The following is a 24,267-nucleotide window of genomic DNA, read 5'->3' as shown; positions in this document are numbered from 1 at the left end:
GCAGAATATAAGAAACAAACATGGGTAGATTATACAGGCACTAATATTATGTAATAAATAGTTGATAGATAGTATATATTCTCATCACAGCACATTAAGACCTTTCTATTGAAAAAGATACCTTAGTTACAAACGTTCTATATTTGCGATAATGCTTAGATTGTAATCTCTTGCAGGCATATTTCACCTCCTCACTGCTGCCATAATTTAATTGCCTGTTTCACGTCTATTATATGCTCTCATGTATTGTTGTACTGCAGTGTAAAAAAATAATAAATACACATTTCAGATTAGCATATTGAGATAGCAGTTCTGCTGCAAATATCAATTCCCTATACTGTGTTATGAAAAATTTCCACTAGGGTGCACTGTGTTACAGTTCAGGCTATAAGTGTACAGAACACTCTTATGGAGGAAGCATCTGCGTGAGAACTATTCAGTGTACAGTATAACTAGTTTAGTTTGCATAGTATCTGAGTTTAAAAAAAAAATAGTGAATAATAAATTATCTGGTACATAAGCAATCATGGATAATGTATTAACAATGTCAAGGAAAGCAAGATACAGAGAAAAGTCAAAAACAGGTTGTATACTGAAATGTAGTAAAATATCAGGAATTATTACACACTAGTAGACCCAAGCCCGTTTTGAAATGGACTCTAGGTCTATCTTTTAACAGTCGCATGCGCGTGCACCCACCCCGCGCACACTTCCACCTGCGCACAAGCCGACCCGGCTCACTGGCCCCGTCCTGTCTCAACGGCTGTCTGGGTCCATGCTGCGCACATGCACAGTGGCAATAAGCAAGGCCCCAGCTACACAGAGACTGGTGTACGCACCAGTCTCATTTCCATGCACATCTGATAATGGAAAGAGATGGCCTAGGGTGTGACACGTGGAAGATTACCCTACGTTCCAACCTTCACAGATGACAAAACAGTTCCAACCTTCACAGATGACAAAACAGTATGGAAAAAAAAACTTATTCTCAATACATTTTAGCTATTTATATGAATAGTTGATCAAAAAGAGAAGTCATCATTTTTTGTTTGTCAGCATGAATATTGTATTATTTGTGGAATTTGGAAAGATGCCAGGAATTAACCAACTTAAAGAAACCAAACTTGAACTAAAAGCAATATCATTTGGAAGAGACCATTTTACGTATGTCTACACGTTTGTATGTCATTTTAAATAGGAGCTGTGTCAACTGTGTGTATATTATTCCAGATGTCACCTGATGAAGCCGGCAGTGTCCGGTGAAACATGTTGTGCATAAAGGTTGGCTTTGTCCTTAGGTTTGTGTCAGCTATAAAAAAAAGGTAAGAGAACCTTCCACATGCCACACCCCAGGGCACCTCTTTCCTAATAGAGTTGCATTGTGCAATCACTTCCTTACAGGAGGATTAGCTCTTCCCACATATCCCCATGCATCCACAGAGTAGAGTAAAGGTGGAACACATTAACCTCAAAACAATTCAGAAGGGGCTAAAGCAGGGCATATACTCCAAACAACAGACACATAGGCCTCAATTCACTAAGCTTTATCAAACACTTTATCAAACGTTTGATAATTTACCTCATGGGTAAAAACTAATTTTGAATTCACTAAGGTGTTATATTATGTTATATATTTATTGAACATTTTATCAATAAAATATTTGATAAATATTTAACACTTTAGTGAATTCAAATTTAGATTTTACGCATGAGGTAAATTATCAAACGTTTGATAAAGTGTTTGATAAATCTTAGTGAATTGAGGCCATAATGTATAAAAAAAATTATCAAAACTTTATTATTAATTATCAACTATCACCCAAGACACATACCCATATTTAAAAAAAACACACAGCCCATTGGTCGTCAATATGCCCACCATTCATGCCACATCCACAACATTCAAACCTGGCCACCTAATAAGGATTGGATCATTTGCTCAAAAAATCATATGTCCTTTGCAAAAAAAGGAATATCAGGCAAGGCTTCCTAAAAATGGAGCTGCTACTATATTCAGGAGTATGATAAGCAGTCTTTAGATGCAAAGCAGTCACAATAAAGCACAGCCACCATGCAGTCAGGCATGGGTTAAAGGTACCAGTAGGCTCTTTAGTAAGTTCTCAGAGTCCAGCACTCAATTGGCAGATGCAGGCAGGTGAAAGCAACACATTGTAAGCATAAAGCAAAACACAAGTTCATTAGAGGACAGGCAGGAGCGACAGACACTGCATGTGTCAAGCGATGCAGGAATGTGGAAAGGTGTGTTACATATTCCAAATGAAGAAAAGCGCATACAATACCACCAAGAAGATGGATGTCCACTCCCTTCAGCGTGTCCAATGAATAAGTCCTGCAATAGATGGTAGCTTGTCCCAATGGTTAGCAGAAAAGTCCCACTGCCCTGTCAAGCAGTGCTTATATTGATGTGTGAATGGAAGTCCTTGTTAGCCAGGAGAGAGACCATAGAAAACATCTGAGCAGAGTCTGGCCAGGAGAAGAAGCGGTCAGATGTCATATGGCGGCACGGCTGGTGGGCACGGACAGCCTCAGGACGCCAAGCCACGCTGTCCTGACATGTTTCGCTGGACTTCTGGCTTTCTCAAAGGGGGCGCGGCACAGTCACAGGCAACATTCACCACACACGCATAAGAAGCGAGCGCCCACCAATCGGCGCACACAGCGCCCGCCCACCCGCCCCGGCCCAATCCCCATATGGAGCAGGAAATGAAGCACAAAGCCTCACCCAATAGAGAGCCGGGGGGGGGGGCGGGCGCAGCGAACGCCGCCGGGAGGCGCAGGTAAACCACTATGTCCGGAGAGACGCACAAGCACACACCTCCTCCCAAAACCAACCCACACAAAGGAGGGGGCGAGATCGAAAGTGGAAAGCATGGGACTAGAAAGCCCAGGCAACCCACCTAATGGGAGCGGTGAGGCTAAAGGGCGCCACGGACAACACAATACGTCAAAACCCAAAAAGGCAAGTTTACTTAAACATTATAGAACCAACCCAATGTGGAAATATCCAAGTGTATAAATACATGGTGGAATGCAAAACTCCCAATAATTAGTAAACAAAGAAACATGGCAATAAGTCAGTTTCCATCAAAATTTGATAAAGAAAGATCAGTATTTCTTTAGTTGGGAAGACAATCCACATGAAAAAAATGTGGAATGCTGGGGAGCTGCTTAGGGCAATGCCGCAAGCAACGCCCAAGTAGGTCGCAGAGGGAGAGGGAGAGATCAGACGAGAGGGAGAAGGGAAAAAAAAAAAAACACAACTCCTGGTCAGATATATTATATGGGTAAAAAGGAGGAATAACTATTATTCTCATTCAGTCCAGGTGGATCAATGGCCCGTAGGACAAAGATCCACCTGGACTCCCTCTGAAGCAGCAGACGGTCGCTATTGCCGCCACGGATCGTCCGGTGAATGCGGTCTAACCCAATGAAACGGACCCCCGAGGGGTTACCGCCATGTATAGATTTAAAATGTCTAGCTACCGGTCTAGGGACAGTGGTGATATTTTTACTAGTGATGCTGGTGATGTGTTCTGACATGCGAGATCGTAAATCGCGTTTTGTCTTACCGACATAGAACACCCCACAGGGACATGTCAGAAGATACACCACCAGCACCGTGCCACAATTCACAAAATGTGATAAATTGCAGTGCCGACCATTGGGGAGCGTCACTGTTTTTCCAACCGAAATATACCGACACATAGTGCAGCCCCCACATGTGTATGTGCCCAGAGCCTCACAGTGCCGGCGAACTGTGTCAGTCCCGTAAAAGTGGCTCGCAACCAATTTGTCCCGTAATGACGGTGCCCGACGAAAAACGACTTGCGGTTTCTCAGAGACAATCTTGGCAAGTTTCGAATCATTTGTAAGGATATGCCAATGACGATCCAAAATATGCTGAATCGATGTGTGTTGCGCACAAAACTGAGTATAAAACCTCGGCGTTTCAGATCCGCATCTCGTGCTCACGGACGATCCAAGCAAAGCGTCCCTGCTGCTCATGTGGGCCCATTGATAGGCACGCCTTAGGTGTTTGTCACGATACCCACGCGCATGAAAACGCGCACGGAGATCATCTGCCTCTCTTTTAAAATCAGCACCCCGTGAACAATTACGTTTCAAACGAAGATACTGACCCATAGGGATCCCCCTGATCATATGGTCAGGGTGGAAACTATCGGCCCGTAACAAGGAGTTGGTAGAAGTATCTTTCCGATACAGCTGGGTAAAGAGACCACCACACTCATTAATGCCCACCCTTATATTCAAAAATGGAATACTGGATGCATCACATAGTAATGTGAATCTCAAATTGCGGTCGTTCACGTTCAAACGAACCACGAATTCCCGCAAAAGATCCACACCTCCTGTCCAAAGAATGAAGATGTCGTCCATGTACCTGTGCCATGTCAAAACATGACACAGGTACATCGAAAGACCATCATCAGAAAAAAAAAACGTTCCCACGCCCCCAGGTACAGGTTTGCGTACGACGGGGCACAGGTGGTGCCCATCGCCGCACCCTGCACCTGGAGGTAGTGGGATTCCTCAAACACAAAAATATTATTGTGTAACAGAAAATGCAAGAGGGATGAGAGAAAGAGGCTGTGAGGCACATATTGTATCCCCAATTCACTCAGGAACAGATCTACTGCTTCAATCCCCAAATTGTGCGGGATACTCGAGTATAGGGCCTCCACATTAACACATTAACCACTACTGGACTGCCGGTAGTATTAAAACATCCTGTTGGTTCCTCTTAATGCACCCGTAGGTGCACATGCACGTGCATGCACGCATAAATGTGCAATTTAAAGGACAGATGCAAAATGAGAACCTTGGGCTTTCTCCAGCCCCTGGCAGCCTATCTGTCCCTTGCCAAGGCTTCAGAGTCCCTGGGATCCCCTCTGTTTCAGATGCCGACCTGGCTGCGCCTGCCCAAGCACGTAACCACGCCGCTTGCAGTCGTGCTCACGTGGCCTGGAGCATTCTGTGCAGATGCAGTACTTCTGCGTCTATGCAATATGCTCCAGGCCACGTGAGCACGACTGGCTGGGCCACGCGCTTGCGCAGGCGCAAAGGATGCCGACCTGATGAGGTTGGCATCTGCAACGGAAGCAGAACTGCGGCGAGGGACAGATAGGGTGCCAGGGGCTGGAGGAAGCCCCAAGTAAGTAGATCTTGTTTTCTCTTTTCACCTCGCACCTGTCCTTTAGGGTAGGGTTGTTGTAGGGCCGTTTTCCACTGCGTTTCCCAGGTCTCCATTGGCATTTGCGTTTGCATTCGTGCTTAACATGTATGTTTTCCTAGGAACATTTCCACATTTCTGATGGGAAGTACATTATGCAAATGTGCACGATGTGCAGAAAAAAAGCAGAAGGTTATACAATTTAAAAATGCATGGAAAACCGCAAACACAAAACATAAACAAACAGTCGCGACGCACGTTTCCCGCACAAGGCTATTGAATTCAATAGCTTATAGAATTGTGCACGTTTAGTGTGTTCCCTGCCTAAGGGAACCTTAACTTCCACACATTTTTTAATCGCACAGCTTTCTGATTTTTTTCCACACTATGTACACGTTCGCATACAGTACATGCCGCCGCAAAAGCAGAAATGTTGACGGAAAAACATTTGCATTAGATGCAAACGAAAGACCTGACAAAGACCTGGGAATTGCAGGGGAAAACAGCCCTGCAAGTATGTTCCCTGCATTAGGGACGCAGTTACGGGTACGGTGCAGGTACAAGTGCAGGTATGGTGCACATGCAAGTGCAAATGCACGTGCGTGTGCACTGTAGAATCGTGCGCGTTTTGCCGTCTGTGGCAAAATGTGCACAAACGTGTCTAGTGTGTTCCCTGCCTGAAGGGAACCTTAACTTCCACACGTTTTTACATTTACTTTCTGCTTTTTTCCGCACGATGCACACATTTGCATACAGTACATGAAGCCGCAAGCGCGGAAACGTGCATTACACAGAAACGCAAAAGCCAACAGAGACCCAGGAATCGCAGGGGAAAATGGCCCTATAAGTGTGTTTCCTGCCATACGTGCACATGTACCTGGGGGAGCATGTGTGTGCACGTGCTGAAGTGGGTGCACGTACACTGTAGAATCGTGCGCGTTTTGCCATCCATGGCAAAATGCAAACAAACGCATCTAGTGTGTTCCCTGCCTAAAGGGAACCTTAGCTAAATTCGGCCCGGGTCTCTAGTTTTCAGAATGGTGACATTAATGGCTTTTTTTGACACTCCATGAGCTTTGCTAAGAAAGAATGACTGTATTAATTTTGGTGCAAAAAATGGCCTTAATAAATCAATTGGTGCTGCTCATGGTTAACTGTTTATTGCGTGGCCAAATGCTATCTGCTTGTGTATATAGGGTATCATTTTAACCGTGACAAGCAAGAGAGTAACATTTTTGGTGTTTGAGAGCTGAGGCCTAAGCCATTTGATTTTTTTTGTGCCAAAGTGAAAAAAAACTGTAAAAAATACCATTCTTAAAGGATACCCAAGGTGACATGTGACATGATGAGATAGACATATGTATGTACAGTGCCTAGCAGACAAATAACTATGTTGTGTTCCTTTTTTTCTTTCTCTGTCTGAAAGAGTTAAATATCAGGTATGTAAGTGGCTGACTCAGTCCTGACTCAGTCAGGAAGTGACTACAGTGTGACCCTCACTGATAAGAAATTTCCCTTTTTTATCTCTGTCTTGCTCTTAGAAGCCATTTTCTGCTAGGAAAGTGTTTTATAGTTGGAATTTCTTATCAGTGAGGTTCACACTGTAGTTACTTCCTGTCTTGAGTCAGGACTGAGTCAGCCACTTACATACCTGATATTTAACTCTTTCAGACAGAGAAAGAAAAAAAAGGAACACAGCACATTTATTTGTGTGCTAGGCACTGTACATACGTATGTCTATCTCATCATGTCACATGTCACTTCGGGTATCCTTTAAAGTTATGGTACAATTAAAAAAACCGCATAAGTACAAATGTTACAAAATATGTATATCTGAGTAGGCCTGGGTCTCTAGTTTTCAGAATGAAGTGACATTTGTGGCTTTTCTTGATTGATCAGATGCTCCATGGGCTTTTCTAAGAAAGAATGACTGTATTGCTTTTTGTGCAAAACAATCTCCTTGAAAAATCAATTGGTGCTGCTCATGGCTAACAATGTATTATGTGGCCAAAAAGGTGTCTGATTATGCATATAGGGTATGGTATTATTTTAATTGTGACAAGCGAGATAATGGAACTTGGGTCGTTTGAGATCTGAGGCTTATGACATTTGATTTTTTTTTTATTTTATTTTTTTGCGGCAAACTGAATAAGAAGCAATAAACTTATTTTCATATACTTTATACCAAAATAAAACACTTGTAAAAAAAAAACAAAAGTGACAGAATTGATAAGAGAATACATAAATAGTTACTTTAGGGTTTCAGTTTTTCAAATATGTATGCCATGAGGGTGTATTACTCTTATTTTTTCTAATAAGGGCTTGTAACCATTGGTAGTGTGCAATGAGAAAACGAAAACCACAACATAGAAAAAAATACACCTTTATTTCCAAATAATATATTGTCACCACACTTTGTACTAGGGACATAATTCAAATCTTGTGATAACCAGGACCAATAGACAGATACAATGTGTGGGTTTTATGTATGGTAGCATTGTTTATTTTAAAACTACAGGGGATGGAATTGGAGAAATTGTGTATGTTTTCAGTTTTTTCCTTTTTTTTTACCATTAAAATGCATAGACAGTAAAGTAATTACTGAAAACAAATATCACCCCCAAAAAGCCTAGTTTGTGGAGAAAAAACCAAGGTATAGATCATTTTTGTTGTGATTAGTATTGAAAAAGTTATTGGCAAATGAAAAGGAAGAGCGTTGACAGGTGAAAATTGCTCTGGTCTGTGAGGGTAAAAACCCTTGGGAGAGAAGTGGTTAAAGGATACGTGAAAATTAATAAATGCTGATCTACTTACCTGGGGCTTCCTCCTTTTCATGTCCATAGCCAGGGTAGGTTAATGTTAGGAGTAGGACGAGTTAGGCTAGTGTTCGCATTTTCCCTCAGACGGAAGCCACGCTTTATGCAGAACCGTGCTCGATCTCCTAGGACTTGAAAGTATTCAGCACAGAACTTAAAATGAACACTTCTCACCCTGTTCACTGCAACTATAACTTACATACTCTCCCTGACTTGTAATATTCATATACTGTCTGCCCTTGTATTGTTTTGTTTTGTTTTGCTTGTGTCTGTTAAGCAACTGTCAAGTCAAATTCAAATCAAATTCAGTGCAAACTCACTTGGCCAAATAAATGGGGGTTGATTCACTAAGACAAATAGCATGCCTTATCAAAGTTGACGCGCCTTATCAGAGTAGCATAATTCTACGAACCCGCAGGGGCTCAGGGCAGGACAAGTGGAGCTCTCGTTATTGCCAATTAGCAGGCATAAGTTTGCTATGCTACTCTGATAAGGCATGTTAACTTTGATAAGGCGTGCTATTTGTCTTAGTGAATAAAGCCCATTGATTCTGATTCCATGAAAGCTAAATACACCTCCAGAACCGCTGGAATGCAATGATGTGTCAGCTTGTTAAATGTACAGAGCCACAATAATCCAACATGCATTCAGACTGTTTTTGGACTGGTTGGTCCTCATCAATGCATGGCATGGATTAATGTGGCTATATGAGGTAGGACTTGAAACAACTAAAATAACAGATTGCCAAGCAAGCTCATGGTGAACCAGAACTCCTAGGAGTGTGTAAAGGCTAAAAAGGACCAAACCGCCCTCTTACTAAACTGCTATACGAAACAGAAATGTGCCTTCTTAAAACAGAAGGTATTTGTGATTTTTCAAGTTGGAGTGTGCACATGAGGAGTCTCACAGTGCATTACTGCTGAATATGCAAATCATCCTTTGAATATGCAAATCAACCTTGCTCATATAAAGTTATGCTGCACGAGGTCTGGATCCCTGTTCTCATGGTGGTCCTTTTCTCATGGTGTTATTAAAAAATGTTAAGTTAATATTACATAGGTAAGGGGAACTTTACTCTTTCCCTATTTATCTGGGTGGGAAAAGTTCTATTATTGATAATGGAAGTATCCAGGTTTCACATAAGTCCCCCAATTACCCCTATGCCTCCTGGACACAAAAAGGTTGGGATAAACTTGTTGACCACAATACACAAAGGGGTGTCTGCGGGCTTCAGGCAGTTAATATATCATGAGGAGTTCCTATGGTAGGAAGGGTCACCAATCCTCCAAGAAAGTTAAATCAATCTATACGTATCCCATAAGGAGCTCAACCCTCAGCGGATTCTTATCCAACGATTCCCATTTATTTGAGTATTAAATAGGTGTATACAGCATAACACAACCAGCACAACATTTCGGGCGAGGTGCCCTTTCTCAAGTGCTCGAAGTCCATCACACGAATACAACTTTTATAGAAGCATTTCAAATAGCCACACCTAACATTGGGGGGCGGGATCCAAATCACATTGCAACATTAACCCTATGAACAGCTAACTTTAGAGGAGACTAAAATCCTTGTTCAAGCCTCCTGGTGACTGCGTCCCCAGCTCGTCCATCCACCAGGCCTCCCTCCTCAAAAGTTCCTTTACATGATCTGGGGCATAGCAATAGCCATAGCAACCATAGCAAGCCCTACTGTCACAGGGGGCCCGCAGCAGGATGCCCCGCTAGGTGCTGGAGGGGTGGCAGCATGAGGGGAGAGCTTGGTGGCAGGTCGGTGGGGAGGGGGGACGGGCCCCCCCCTCCCTCACCTCGGGCTCTTCCCTCTGCGCTCTACCCTCCAGCATTAAATAGGCTATATGCAGGCGGTGGGGATGCGGCGGCAGATACATACCTTCCGTGCGCTCCAAGGATGCGTCTCTCTCTTCTGTTTATACCGGAAGTCGCGTCAGAGGCTAGAGAGGGACGCATCCTTGGAGCGCACGGAAGGTATGTATCTGTCGCCGCTGCCCCGCCGCCTGCATATAGCCTATTTAATGCTGGAGGGGAGAGCGCAGAGGGGAGAGCCCAAGGTGAGGGAGGGGGGCCTTCCCCCCTCCCTGCCGACCTGCCACCAAGCTCTCCCCTCATGCTGCCACCCCTCCAGCACCCCAAAAACGGCCCTGAGCAGGCCCGGGGGGAGGGGGGGTCTAATCTAACCTGGGGGGTGCCGCCTGTCACTCACAACCTAACTGGGGGTCCCTGTCACTCACAACCTAACTTGGGGGCGCCTGTCACTCACAACCTAACCTGGGGGGCGCCTGTTACTCACAACCTAACCTGGGAGGTCTCTGTCACTCACTATCTAACCTAGGGGGGTCCCTGTCACTCACAACCTAACCTGGGGGGCGCCTGTCACTCACAACCTGACCTGGGGGGCGCCTGTCACTCACAACCTAACCTGGGGGGCCCCTGTCACTCACCACCTAACCTGGGGGGTGCCTGTAACTCACAACCTAACCTGGGGGGTGCCTGTCACTCACTACCTAACCTGGGGGTCCCTGTCACTCACAACCTAACCTGGGGGGCGCCTGTCACTCACTACCTAACCTGGGGGGCGCCTGTCACTCACTACCTAACCTGGGGGGCCCCTGTCACTCACAACCGAACCTGGGTGGCCCCTGTCACTCACAACCTAACCTGGGGGGCGCCTGTCACTCACTACCTAATCTGGGGGTCCCTGTCACTCACAACCTAACCTGGGGGGCGTCTGTCACTCACTACCTAACCTGGGGGTCCTTGTCACTCACAACCTAAACTGGGGGCTCCTGTCACTACATACACTGGGGGGGTCCCTGTCACTACCTGAACTGGGGGGCACCTGTCACTACTTACACTGGGGGGCTCCTGTCACTGCCTGAACTGGGGGACTCCTGTCACTGCCTGAACTGGGGGGCTCCTGTCACTACCTTAACTGGGGGGCTCCTGTCACTACCTAAACTGGGGGACTCCTGGTGCTACCTTAACTAGGGGGCACCTGTCACCCCCTAAACTATCCAGGCCAGCCAGCCTGGCATCACCACCAGCCAACCAGCCCAGAATCACTATCAAAAAGGCCACCGCATCACCACCAGTCAGGCCAGCATTTACTTCAACCAGCCAAGCACAGCTCAGCATCACCGCCAGCCCGGCCACAGCATCACCGCCAGCCAACCCAGCCACAGCATCACCGCCAACTCAGCCACAGCATCACTGCCAGCCAACCCGGCCACAGCATCACCGCCAACCAGGCCACAGCATCGCTGCCTGGCCTTTCAGCCCGCACATCATCCCCAATCCAGCCAAAAACAGTATTGCCAGGCACAGCAGCCAGTACAGGAGAATTCAGAAGCTAAGTGAGAGGTGTCTACCATATTAAGGGGGCTTTCTGCCTAATTATGTGAAATGCTGTCTATTTATGTGCCTCATGACTGCTGAATTTGTCTTGTTGGGGGCCTCATGATTTGTTGGGGGCCTCATGATTGCTGAATTTGTCTTGTTGGGGGCCTCACGATTGCTGAATTTGTCATGTTGGGGGCTTCATGATTGCTGAATTTGTCTTGATAGGGGCCTCATGATTGCTGAATTTGTCTTGTTGGGGGTCACATGATTGCTAACTGTGAGACTCGGGGAAAAGCTGAATCATCATCATATGAGACAATAGCATTAAACCTACTTTTTTTAGCTTTTTAAAACAGAAAATAAAACTGGGAGGTAGTAAAAAAATGAATATATTTTTTTCAGGAGTAGGATGGATGAAATTGTTTATCTTCACAGTTTATTTTCAACTTGAATTTTCCTTAATGTTCATGTATGAGTTAAAACAAGGGGGCCCAGTGATTTCTAGTTACTACCCTGACTACTACCTAAACTGGGGACACCTATAGACCTGGCTACTTATACTGTACTTAGAGGGGTGTGGGAATGTTGGGGTGGAGGGTCCTGGAGGAATGTTTGGATGGGAGGTTCGAGGTCTGTGGCATTGGAAGGTCGTGTGTGTGTGTGGGGGGGGAGGAGGGCATCAAAGTTTTATGCTATGGGGCCCAGTAATTTCTAGCTATGCCCCTGACATGATCCCTGCCTTCATGTCTTGGGACCACCTCCAACACCTGTCAGCGCAGTTGGCTTACACTCTGCAAAGTGTCTGGCAAGTGGGGGGTCCTTTCTTTTATCCTCTTTTTCATCACCGGTGAGCTTTTTAGGTTTTTTGATGTTACTTTTGTGTTCATTCAATCTAGTCTTAATATCCCTAGTGGTCTGTCCCACATAGGCCAGACCACAAGGGCACTTGATAAAGTAAACCACCCCTTTGTGTCACAGGTGGCAAAATCTCACTCATGACGTCACGCACATGCGCAGAGAGTGCCCGGCAACGGGAGCGCGATCTAGGACGCGCTCCGCCGGGCAGCGCAGGCGTACTACTCCGAGTCATTGCGACCCGGAAGTAGTAAGAGGCCCATGAATTTAGAGATGTTCGCCGGCGAACGGTTCCCGAACCGTTCGCCACATCTCTAACAGTATGTCCACACATAGAAAATACATCCATACATAAGCAGGCTGTATACAGCATTCCTTTTGAATCTCAAGAGATCATTTGTGTGTTTCTTTCCCCCATGCACTGAAGTTTCAGGCTGCTCTTTTCTTCCTGCAAACAGCTTTGCCCTTGTTTGTAATTCCTCAGTATGTGAAAGCCCAGCCAGCTCAGAGGACGATTTATCCAGCTGATTAGAGCAGCTTCTCTCTTCTCTCTTATCTAAATAACACACAGGCAGTATGCATAGAGGGGCCAGGAAGGGTGAGTTCATAGCAGAACCACAACACTGAAGAACTTGGCAGCCTTCCAGACACAGGCCGACAAGTCTGACAGGGGAAAGATACATTGATTTATTACAGAGACTGTCATATTAGAAAGTGCTGCAGTTAGCCAGAACACATTAGAATAGCTTTTGGAACATGTAGGATGATTAAAAACAGGATGCAATTTTTGTTACGGAGTCTCTTTAAGGAGAGGGAAGGCTCTGAGTCTAAATGAGCCTTCCCTCTCCTCTCCCGGTGCCCTCAGGATCCTCCGTTCAAATCCCCCGCCACGGGGACTTCGGAAGTCTTCGGGAACCGAGTCCTCCCGAAGACAGGTATACTGCGCACGCGCAATGTGAGTCATAGACACGCGCGAGCACCACACGTGCGAGTGCATCATAGAGCATGCGCAGTATGGAGCGGCCCATCTTCAGGAAACCTCCCTTCGGCGGCGGAAGTGGCAGTATTTGACCGAACTGGTCGAATACTGCTACGGGGGATCCTGAGTGGGACCGGGCACCAGGAGAGCAGAGGGAAGTCTCTTTAGGACCGAGCCTTTCCTCTCCTTAGGTGAGTATCGGACTTTATTTCTAAATCGGTTCCCATTAGCTTTAAGAATTGTATCCATCCTGAGGCGCCTCTTTATCCCTTTTGCAGTTCAGGGAGTAGGTCTTTGAATTTTAATTTGTTCAGGACTGCATATATTTTCCAAAGTGCACTTTATTTATTGTTACGATAAATTACAGCATTCTAAATAAGTCTCTTCTTACTTTAATCCTTTTCTTACTGTGCAAAAAAAGTCAGTAAATGACTATTACCATGTCAGCCTAATCCTGCGGCAATGCATATACAAGTTTTTCTTTCTGGCAGAGTCCTTTGAAGAAAATATGAACTTTATAAACATATTTAATTAGTAGGCCTATTTTAAACCCTTTCCTTGAAGTCACATAAAAACACAGCCCAAAGGAAATGGTGGCGATGATAATTCCCAGCCCATTGCTGAAGAGAGGGCACGTTGTCCTTGTAGTCAATAGGCATTATGTCAGTTTTAAAGTATGCACAGTTCATTTAGAACAGCAGATGCAGTTGAGGCATTACTAAATATCCTTAAACCTTTTCTTTACAGTGCATTCCACAACAAGCATCAATCTCTGACAGACAGCAACACTGGGATACACATTACTGCACCACCAGACCAGAGCCAACTAGCCTTAATGTACAGTATCTCCAGCACTGAGAATGTTCTAGTTTCTTCGAATGACATGGGAAGATTTTCCTAGGAAGTGTGTAATTGTTTTCTTTCACACTTCTGCTGACAGCTGCAATGCTTCTTATTTGTTGATGAAGTGGAAATACTGAGCTATGGGGAAATAATTATACTTTATAACACTTTCTTCATTCAACTATAGCAGTCTTGTAATGCTTCCCATTTTGTGCTGCCTTTGTACTTTCTGAAAGTATAAAAAGGTAATCTTTTATGGCGCGTAATATTTGGTAACTGCTCATTACATAATGCTCCTGTGGATCATTTCACAAATAATTATTTTATAGAGATTGTTAACTCTGAATTCTAATTATTAAACTTCTTATCACTCTGAGAAGACGTTTAGCCAGGCTTTTCCCCCGACTTTGAACCCTCCAAACTTTTTGCCTGATGAAGCGGGATTGTGACCTGTGAAACGCCTTGCAACTTTGGAGCTTTTAATAAAAGTTACTTTATACTGTGATTAACGTCCCACTGCCCGGTTTGTCTTTACATGAGGGAGGTGAGTCCACCAACTTCCCCCTTTTTAAACGGTTTTTAATCGCTTTTTATTCTACTTGGCGCCTCTGTGTTACTACTCTACCAATTATCTAGTCCACCCTTGGTGGAGGGGTGTATCCCCATTCCTTCCTGTCTACAGAGAGCGACTTCTTTTACCTGAGCAGGGTCAGGTCATAATTCTCCCCGCCTGCCTATCCAGTGGTTGCCTTTGTGGTAACCCACGTTTGTGAGTATAACCATTGCCTTGTTGTACATCTGACCAATTGTCACAGAGATACTACACTATATTGGGCTCTCGGTTTCTTTTTTGTCTTCTTCTTTTTTGTCTTTTTAAAATAAAATAACAAACAGCCTTTTGTGGGGGGGTGATGGATAAGTTAAGAACATTACTTCATTTCAATTTGCTCTTTTTTAACTTAAAGGGACACTGTAGGGGGGTCGGGGGGAAATGAGTTGATGTTACCCGGGGCTTCTAATGGTCCCCCGCAGACATCCTGTGCCCGCGCAGCCACTCACCAATGCTCTGGCCCCGCCTCCGGTTCACCTCTCGAATTTCAGACTTTAAAGTCTGAAAACCACTGTGTCTGTGTTACCGTGTCCTCGCTTCCCCTGATGTCACCAGGAGCACACGGCGCAGGCACAGACCATACTGGGCCTGCGCAGTACGCTCCTGGTGCCATCAGCAGGAGTGAGGACACGGCAACGCAGGCGCAGTTGTTTTCAGACTTTAAAGTCTGAAATTCCAGAAGTGAACCAGAGGCGGGGCCGGAGCATTGGGGAGAGGCTGCGCGGGCACAGGATGTCTGTGGGGGACCATTAGAAGCCCAGGGTAACTTCAACTCATTTTCCCCTGACCCCCCTACAGTGTCCCTTTAAAAGCAATTTTATGCAGCAACTAGGGGACCTGAGCCCGTTTAAAACAGGCTCTAGGTCTGTCCCGCATGTCAATGCGCATGCGCGCACTCCTCCCGCACCAACAGTCGCCCGCCCCCTGTCCCCATCCTCCTCCTGTCCCAACTCATGCGCAGTAGTGCAAAAACACGGACACATGGAATGGAGGAGAATGACGCAGGGACACTATGGGTTTTATTATATAGGATTTTATTCAACAAAAAGAAATATAATTTTATAAGCCATATGTAATTAGATTTAAGATCTCACGTTTCTTGAATTTTGCTTCCCTTTACATGATTCTTTTATACATTATTTCAAGGGAACCTGAGGTGAGAGTGTTATGGAGGCTGCCATATTTATTTCCTTTTAAACAATACCGATTGTCTGGCAGTCCTGTTGATATTCTGGTATTAGTAGTATCTGAATCACAATGGCCTCAATTCTGGTAGCCTACGCTGTAAAAATATTCTTGTCTGGGAAATACCGCTTTTGGTATTTTCTAGTATTTTTTGAAACCCTGAAAGATTTTCCCGCATGTGACCATTTTTTGGCAATTTTCCTAAAGTGCAGGAAAACATGCAGTATTTCTGCCCTAAGCTTGCGGTAACATTTCTAAAAATGTGGTATTCTACCAAGAAAAATGGTTCTGCTTAGTTCATTTTTAATGAGCTGCTGGTGGAGGGCTGAGCCATACTGAAAAGTGTAGATCCACTTTAAATCAGCGCTGCGTAATATGTTGGCGCTTTATAAATACAATAAATAAATAAAATAAATAATAAATAAATAAACCAGAAGAACATTGTTGCACAAGGATTCCAAATCCAATAACAGATAAATGGTAACAATATTTACAATAATTGAAATGAGAAAAGCAGGTATATATCCAGAACTGTAAATGTATTGCATGGCTTCCTTATTTTTCAGAGCCATATTGTCCAACTTGCAGACAATCCCATAAGACATAACTGGGTATCCTGTAACACCACTCTCACTAGCCCTATCCACAGAGCCATATCCAAGCTATACTTTCCAATACGCCTTCATCACTGCCATCCACAGAAGCTGAGCAGCCTTCCATCCTTTTATAGAACAACTGCACACTGTGACCAGAACTAGGGATGGTCAATGAGATGCAATAATTCCGAGTTCATGCAGGATTATGCAAATTTTGTATGCAAATGTACGCAGCTTGAAAATGGGCCCCCCAAGGTGGAATTGGATTGGTTCATTTTCAGGCTGCAGATACAGTATTTGCATAAAAAATGTGCATAATCCTGCATGAACTCTGAATTATTGCATCTCATTAACCATGTGACAATCCAGCCTCACGATCCCGTCCCATCTGCTCCGCAGGAAGTACGGGTGCAGACGGACAACAAAGACCGGTTGCTGGATCGTCAGAGGAAGACAGAGCGGGCCAATCCCGTCTAATCTGCTCCTGTTAGCATACGCAAGAAATAGGATGAACAGACTGACAATGAAAATTGATCGTGCAGCTGCCGACAATATGTAATGGGACAATCCCTCACCAATCGCCTATTACTAGGCCACTGTTGCCATGCAGGTCTCATGCACTAGAGGCTGGTGGAGGCAAATTCACTGTGTGCGTAGTAAACGGTTAAGATTGGTTCGAGGTGCCCATACATGTACAATCCCGATTGTATATACAATCGGTAAACTAAAATATCCATTTCACGCTGGAAATCGGGTAAATTCACTGCCACCACTGTCTGGTTTTGGATGGATGGAGCAGACAGTCTCCAACTAGGGTGAAGAGACCCCAACACTATCATAATATGGTAGCCAGCTCAATCGCGTTCGACATGCTCCAGTCACTGTTCGGGGAATAGTCACTTCCGAAGGCTTAAAGACTGTGAGCAATGTGACGTTTAAAGAAAGGTTACCTGGTCCATATATGATGCAATCTCGAATTGTATGCCCAATCGAGAAACTAAAGTTATCGATTTCGCACAGGAAATCGGGTACTAGCTAATCCTAGAAGGAAGAAACGGTTATTTACAACCTAGCTAGCAAATCAACAATTTATAAGCAAATAATAAAACAATGCGGTAGTGTGACTGACTGAGGGCAGATCCGTTATAGCAACAGTCAGATGACCAGAACAGGGACAAGACTGAACGATAAAATCGTTTATTCTAAAACTACATACACATACAGCATAATTTAGCCCACAGGTAGATATAACTGTCCGGTAGAACAGATTGGTTTGATAGAAAGAGAATAGAGATGAAAAGAAACAGAATGTCTTAATATACAGTTCAAATACTGTTATTGGTAGTCCATGCAGCAATTGTAAGTCTTTGGAGGAAGTCCAAAATGGCGGTTGCCATGCGGCCGGAGGCCTTTGTGAGACCTAATCTAAGATGGAGGTTTTGCGCCAGTGTCCAGCTGGCTGCCAGGATGTTGTTAGGCAAAAGATTTCAGATGATGGACCCTGAGCAACCGGGGCCCAGTTAAGTTATACCCCTCACTTCAGCAAGGAGGAGTTAGGGGGCATGGATCACACACCTCTTTGGAACATGAGATATGACACAGGAATATATCTGAATCATAGGTAGTCTATCTACAAAACCATACAGGTTATGTTAAATCTAATAACATTTTTAGGTTTGTCAGAATTTATCGAGAACACTGATATCACACTTGAGGGGTCAGACCCCTGGGGTATTAGAGGGTTATTTTAAAACAGTCTTACTTCAGTTCTGGGGGTCCGATTGGTAAGGAAACCTCTCAGAACCAGTGTCATGTGGAATCTAATAAACTCCGTGAATTTGAGGGACCTGCGATCTTGGGAACGCCAGAAATATTACAAAACTGTGCCTATTATTAAATATAGCTTGTAAGGTTTATTGAACTTTTGGGAGTCTCCAGTTGGCGTGACAAGGATCACTCCTGTCTTCTTTCAACTCACGTCAAAAGGCTGCTATGTGTTGGACACCTGCTGGGTCGGTGCCTAGCAGTCTAAAAAAGAGCAGTGTAGGTGTGAGATTTCTCTCTCTCTGCCTGGTTGGGGGACCTGGATGCCAGGAAACCCGCTGGTCACACTTGGGTGAGAGAAGCCATGTAATTAGAGACAGAGCCAGGAAGGAGAGAGGAAAAAAACAGTGGATTTAAAGCAAAAATGTCATGTTGACTATTTTTGCAAAGAAACTTGCATTTATCGCTCACATGACAAATAAACGGTGTTCTCGGGAACCGCAGAGCGTCACAACCATCCCTACTCAGAAAACCAATTCAGAATTATTTAACCATCCGCAATTGGAACCATTTGCTAATTTCCAAATTCACTGAACACAGCTCCCGGTCACTGCACTATGAGGTGTGCTACAATGTCCCGGAGATTACTGAAATTGCCCCATTAGCCTTGCAATTTTTAGCGAGCGTAGCTACCTTCATTCAGATCATCTAAATTGATAGAAAAGATAATTTGTAATTGATCCCCAACATTAAAGGATCTTAACCATTTCCAATATAGAAACCAGTTTTTTATGTATGGAAAGAATCTGTTGTGTCGATCGACCAGTTCGTTAAGGAAATGATCCATTATCAAATCGTTTAGGATTGACTGGACCCACCAGCTTCTCTGTTTTTAAACAATACAATCTGAATAAACAGACTGAAAAAAATTAAAATTTACTAAAAAATGTACCATTACTGTGCACAAAGGTAAACACAGATAGAGTGATTCTATTCATTCAACAATATCAACAACAAATGGCTGAAAACTTTCAACAATTTCTCGTTGCCAACTTTTCGGGCTGCCTGTGTGAAGAGCATAACTTGAAATATGCTCAAAATCTTCTCTTACTACAAATGTGTACATATTTAAAAATAGTTTTATATTAATATGCCATTACATTCCTGGAACAGAAAGAACAGTTTCCTTAATGGGGGACACTAATTACCGTAAAAACTATGTTCTAACCCTCCTCCCTGTGGAAAATTAAAAAAAATCTTTGGCTGAAATCCCGAAGTGTTTAACTAAAGCTGTAGATTAAACGGAACATTTAGGACTCCATGTGGAAGAGAGTGACCTCTCTCATGGGGCCTTCTCAGAAGGGGCGGAGACACAACTTATTATCAGGAAATCTTGCCTAAGACACACAGGCCAGCAGGTCATTCCAGTCGTCTAATATGTTTTTAGCCTTAACTGAGCTGATTTTTGAATACTTATTATTTATGTATTTCTGTATTTGGAAAGCATTGAAGGAACCTATATTAGTCTCACATAATCTGTGGGAATGCAATGCAACATCCATTTGCATGTAGGTATGAGAATATGCCACTACACACGAATGCTGGCACTGAGTGAGAAAGAACTGGGAACTGCTGTTGTAATATTTAGCTGCCAGCAATTTTACTGTGCTGGGCCAAAGCTCATTTCTTTATAAATTTCCTCATATTACTGGAACATTCCCTTCTACCCACATCTTTATCTCCCGCTCTTCATTTGTGATTCTTGCTTAGGATGTTATGCTTTACATTTTTTCTCACACACAGCTTCAGCTATGAATTCAATTTATCATTATGGGCTGAACTGAGAAAACAAGCAAAAGATTTATAAGAGCAATTTGTCTCTGACCCAGAAAGGAATACATCTACAAAAAGAGAATCAGCTCAGTAGTAATTGGATAGTGGACATGCAACACCCTGTGCCAGCAGGGCTGCATATAATAGTTTCAGACAATGACACAGCCTGCCAGATGTGATGGAGCTTTTGTCCCTTGGGCTTACATTTCTCTGGAATTACTCGGGGCTACTATTACATTTTCAACATTAATTGTTCTCTCTGTTGGCTGGTTAAAGCAATAAAGTTAGGAGTTTAAATGAGAAAACCACACTGACCTTAGTGTAATATGCTCTTCAGTAGCGGACCAAGACAGTTTGCAAGTGAATTAAACAAGGTTTGCTGAAGCTTGCTTTACAGAACACAGCGCGGGTGCAAAAAGCTTGCCAGTTGCAATAAAGTCCAGGGACAGAACCGTCACACACCAATTTCAATACTCTTTCAGCATAAGGGCAAATAAAGGGACTCTGAGCAGTACAGAACCTATGGAAAGATGCATACCATTTTGAAGCTCTCTTTCTCCTCTTTCCAACGATATATAAACCGCCACCCTACGCCTTTTAGTTTTTGCTATTTTTGCGATCGAAATCACGGCCACCACAATTTCGATCGCGAACATATTGAAAACTAAAAGGCGTAGGGCGGCGGTTTATGTGTCGTTGGAAAGAGGAGAAAGAGAGCTTCAAAATGGTATGCATCTTTCAATAGTTTCTGCACTGCTCGGAGTCCCTTTAAAATGAGGCTGTGAGGAAAAAAAAGCAAAACACAAATCTGGAGCCCATTGCATTTCTTCTGATGGTAAGCTACAATTTCATTAGTAAACACAGTTTAAACATTAAATAAACACAACCTATAAGTAATCTGTATATTGTATAGTTATGAATTTTAAACAAAGCAGGGCACTTAGCCCAGGATACTGGGCATGATGGTGTAGACTGCAAAGTTATTTGTGGCTTTGATTGGCCACGGAGCACAGGAGCAGGGCATATTGCTGAGCACACGCAATGGTTATGAGTTCCGCTACACTATAATGGAATAGTAGGGGCGCCGCTTGGAATAGTTATGAGTTCGACTCTGTAGCGAAACTATTATAGAAGTAGAGGCGGCGATTAGATCAGTTGTGAGTTGTGGCATGGCCGAAGTGTTCGTATGATGGAACAGGTTCAGCTATAATGGTTAGGTTAGTGTTAAGCTTGTAGAGGGAGGCTAGTGTAAGACACAGAGTGGGGAGGTAAGTGTTAGGTACAGGGAGGTAGAAGGTAATGTTAGGTGTCAGGAGAAAAGTTTAGTGTGAGGAAGGGAGAACGTGTAGATATTATTGATACTTTAATTATCGGTAAAAATTAGTAGTATGAAGAAAAAAAATAAAAATAGAGCAAAGATCAAGAAATGATTGATACTAATCATGCAATTCATTCATGTTGTTTGATTCACCGTAAGCCTACAGGTCATCATATTTACTGCTGGGAGACATACACAACAGAGCTACTAACAATGAGATAAACAAAAAGGTATACAGGATCTTCTCAAAAAATTAGCATATTGTGATAAAGTTCATTATTTTCTGTAATGTACTGATAAACATTAGACTTTCATATATTTTAGATTCAAATACACACAACTTAAGTAGTTCAAGCCTTTTATTGTTTTAACCACTTGAGGACCCACCCTTTACCCCCCCTTAAGGACCAGCGCTAGTTTGATTGATCTGTGCTGGGTGGGCTCTGCAGCCCCCAGCACAGATCAGGGTGCAGGCAGGGAGATCAGATTGCCCCCCTTTTTTCCCCCCTATGGGGATGATGTGCTGGGGGGGTCTGATCTCTGCTGCCTGCGAGTGGCTGGCGGGGGGGGCACCTCAAAGCCCCCCTCCGCGGCGAAATGCTCCCCCTCCCTCTCCTACCTGGCCCCCTTTGGTAAGCCGGGCTGCACAGGACGCTATCCGTCCTGTGCAGCCAGTGACAGGCTGTCTCCTGTCACATGGCGGCGATCCCCGGCCGCTGATTGGCCGGGGATCGCCGATCTGCCTTACGGCGCTGCTGCGCAGCAGCGCCGTACAAATGTAAACAAAGCGGATTATTTCCGCTTGTGTTTACATCTAGCCTGCGAGCCGCCATCGGCGGCCCGCAGGCTATTCACGGAGCCCCCCGCCGTGATTTGACAGGAAGCAGCCGCTCGTACGAGCGGCTGCTTCCTGATTAATTAGGCTGCAGCTGGCGACGCAGTACTGCGTCGCTGGTCCTGCAGCTGCCACTTTGCCGACGCACGTTATGAGTGTGCGGTCGGCAAGTGGTTAATATTGATGATTTTGGCATACAGCTCATAAAAACCCAAATTTCCTATCTCAAAAAATTAGTATATTTCATCCGACCAATAAAAGAAAAGTGTTTTTAAAACAAAAAAGTCAACCTTCAAATAATTATGTTCAGTTATGCACTCTATACTTGGTCGGGAATTCTTTTGCAGAAATGACTGCTTCAATGCGGGTGGCATGGAGGCAATCAGGCTGTGGCACTGCTCAGGTGTTATGGAGGCCCAGGATGCTTCGATAGCGGCCTTAAGCTCATCCAGAGTGTTGGGTCTTGCGTCTCTCAACTTTCTCTTCACAATATCCCACAGATCCTCTATGGGGTTCAGGTCAGGAGAGTTGGCAGGCCAATTGAGCACAGTAATACCATGGCCAGTAAACCATTTACCAGTGGTTTTGGCACTGTGAGCAGGTGCCAGGTCATGCTGAAAAATGAAATCTTCATCTCCATAAAGCTTTTCAGCAGATGGAAGCATGAAGTGCTCCAAAATCTCCTGATAGCTAGCTGCATAGTCCCTGCCCTTGATAAAACACAGTGGACCAACACCAGCAGCTGACATGGCACCCCAGACCATCACTGACTGTGGGTACTTGACACTGGACTTCAGGCATTTTGGCATTTCCCTCTCCCCAGTCTTCCTCCAGACTCTGGCACCTTGATTTCCGAATGACATGTAAAAGTTGCTTTCATCTGATAAAAGTACTTTGGACCACTGAGCAACAGTCCAGTGCTGCTTCTCTGTAGCCCAGGTCAGGCGCTTCTGCCGCTGTTTCTGGTTCAAAAGTGGGTTCATGCTTCCATCTGCTGAAAAGCTTCATAGAGATGAAGATTTCATTTTTCAGCATGACCTGGCACCTGCTCACAGTGCCAAAACCACTGGTAAATGGTTTACTGACCATGGTATTATTGTGCTCAATTGGCCTGCCAACTCTCCTGACCTGAACCCCATAGAGAATCTGTGGGATATTGTGAAGAGAAAGTTGAGAGACGTAAGACCCAACACTCTGGATGAGCTTAAGGCCGCTATCGAAGCATCCTGGGCCTCCATAACACCTGAGCAGTGCCAAAGGCTGATTGCCTCCATGCCACGCCGCATTGAAGCAGTCATTTCTGCAAAAGGATTCCCGACCAAGTATTGAGTGCATAACTGAACATAATTATTTGAAGGTTGACTTTTTTTGTTTTAAAAACACTTTTCTTTTATTGGTCGGATGAAATATGCTAATTTTTTGAGATAGGAAAGTTGGGTTTTCATGAGCTGTATAACAAAATCATCAATATTAAAACAATAAAAGGCTTGAACTACTTCAGTTGTGTGTATTTGAATCTAAAATATATAAAAGTCTAATGTTTATCAGTACATTACAGAAAATAATGAACTTTATCACAATATGCAAATTTTTTGAGAAGATCCTGTATATATTAATCTTTAAAAGCCTTTAGAAGCCATACGAAAAGCAATAAGATGTGCCTCATGTGACATGTGTTGCCATTATATATTATCTGTGCTAATTCGTATTCCGAGGAATTGAAATTTCCACATTTCCAATTGGGAATCGGCATTTCCGATCGGATTTTGGAAGTCAGAAGATGGAAATTGCAAATCGTAATTCCATGGAAATCCAATTTATAGCAACTCGGTAATTTTAGCCCAATCACAGAACTCAGAAGCATTGGACCAATCAGGACCTCTGTATTTTTAGACCAATCACAAGACTGATTTTCCATTTTTCCGATTTCCGTTCTTAAGATTTATTTTTTTTTGCACTCTCTGATGCACAAAAGGACTAGTAAAATCCTCTTTGAGAATTGGAAATTGAAAAACCGGAAAAATAGAAAACGGAAACACAGAAAATCAGAAAATCAGAAATT

The sequence above is a fragment of the Hyperolius riggenbachi genome, chromosome 4 (genome assembly GCF_040937935.1).
Source record: "Hyperolius riggenbachi isolate aHypRig1 chromosome 4, aHypRig1.pri, whole genome shotgun sequence".
Classification (NCBI taxonomy): Eukaryota; Metazoa; Chordata; class Amphibia; order Anura; family Hyperoliidae; genus Hyperolius; species Hyperolius riggenbachi.
Note: the sequence above shows the minus strand (reverse complement) of the source record.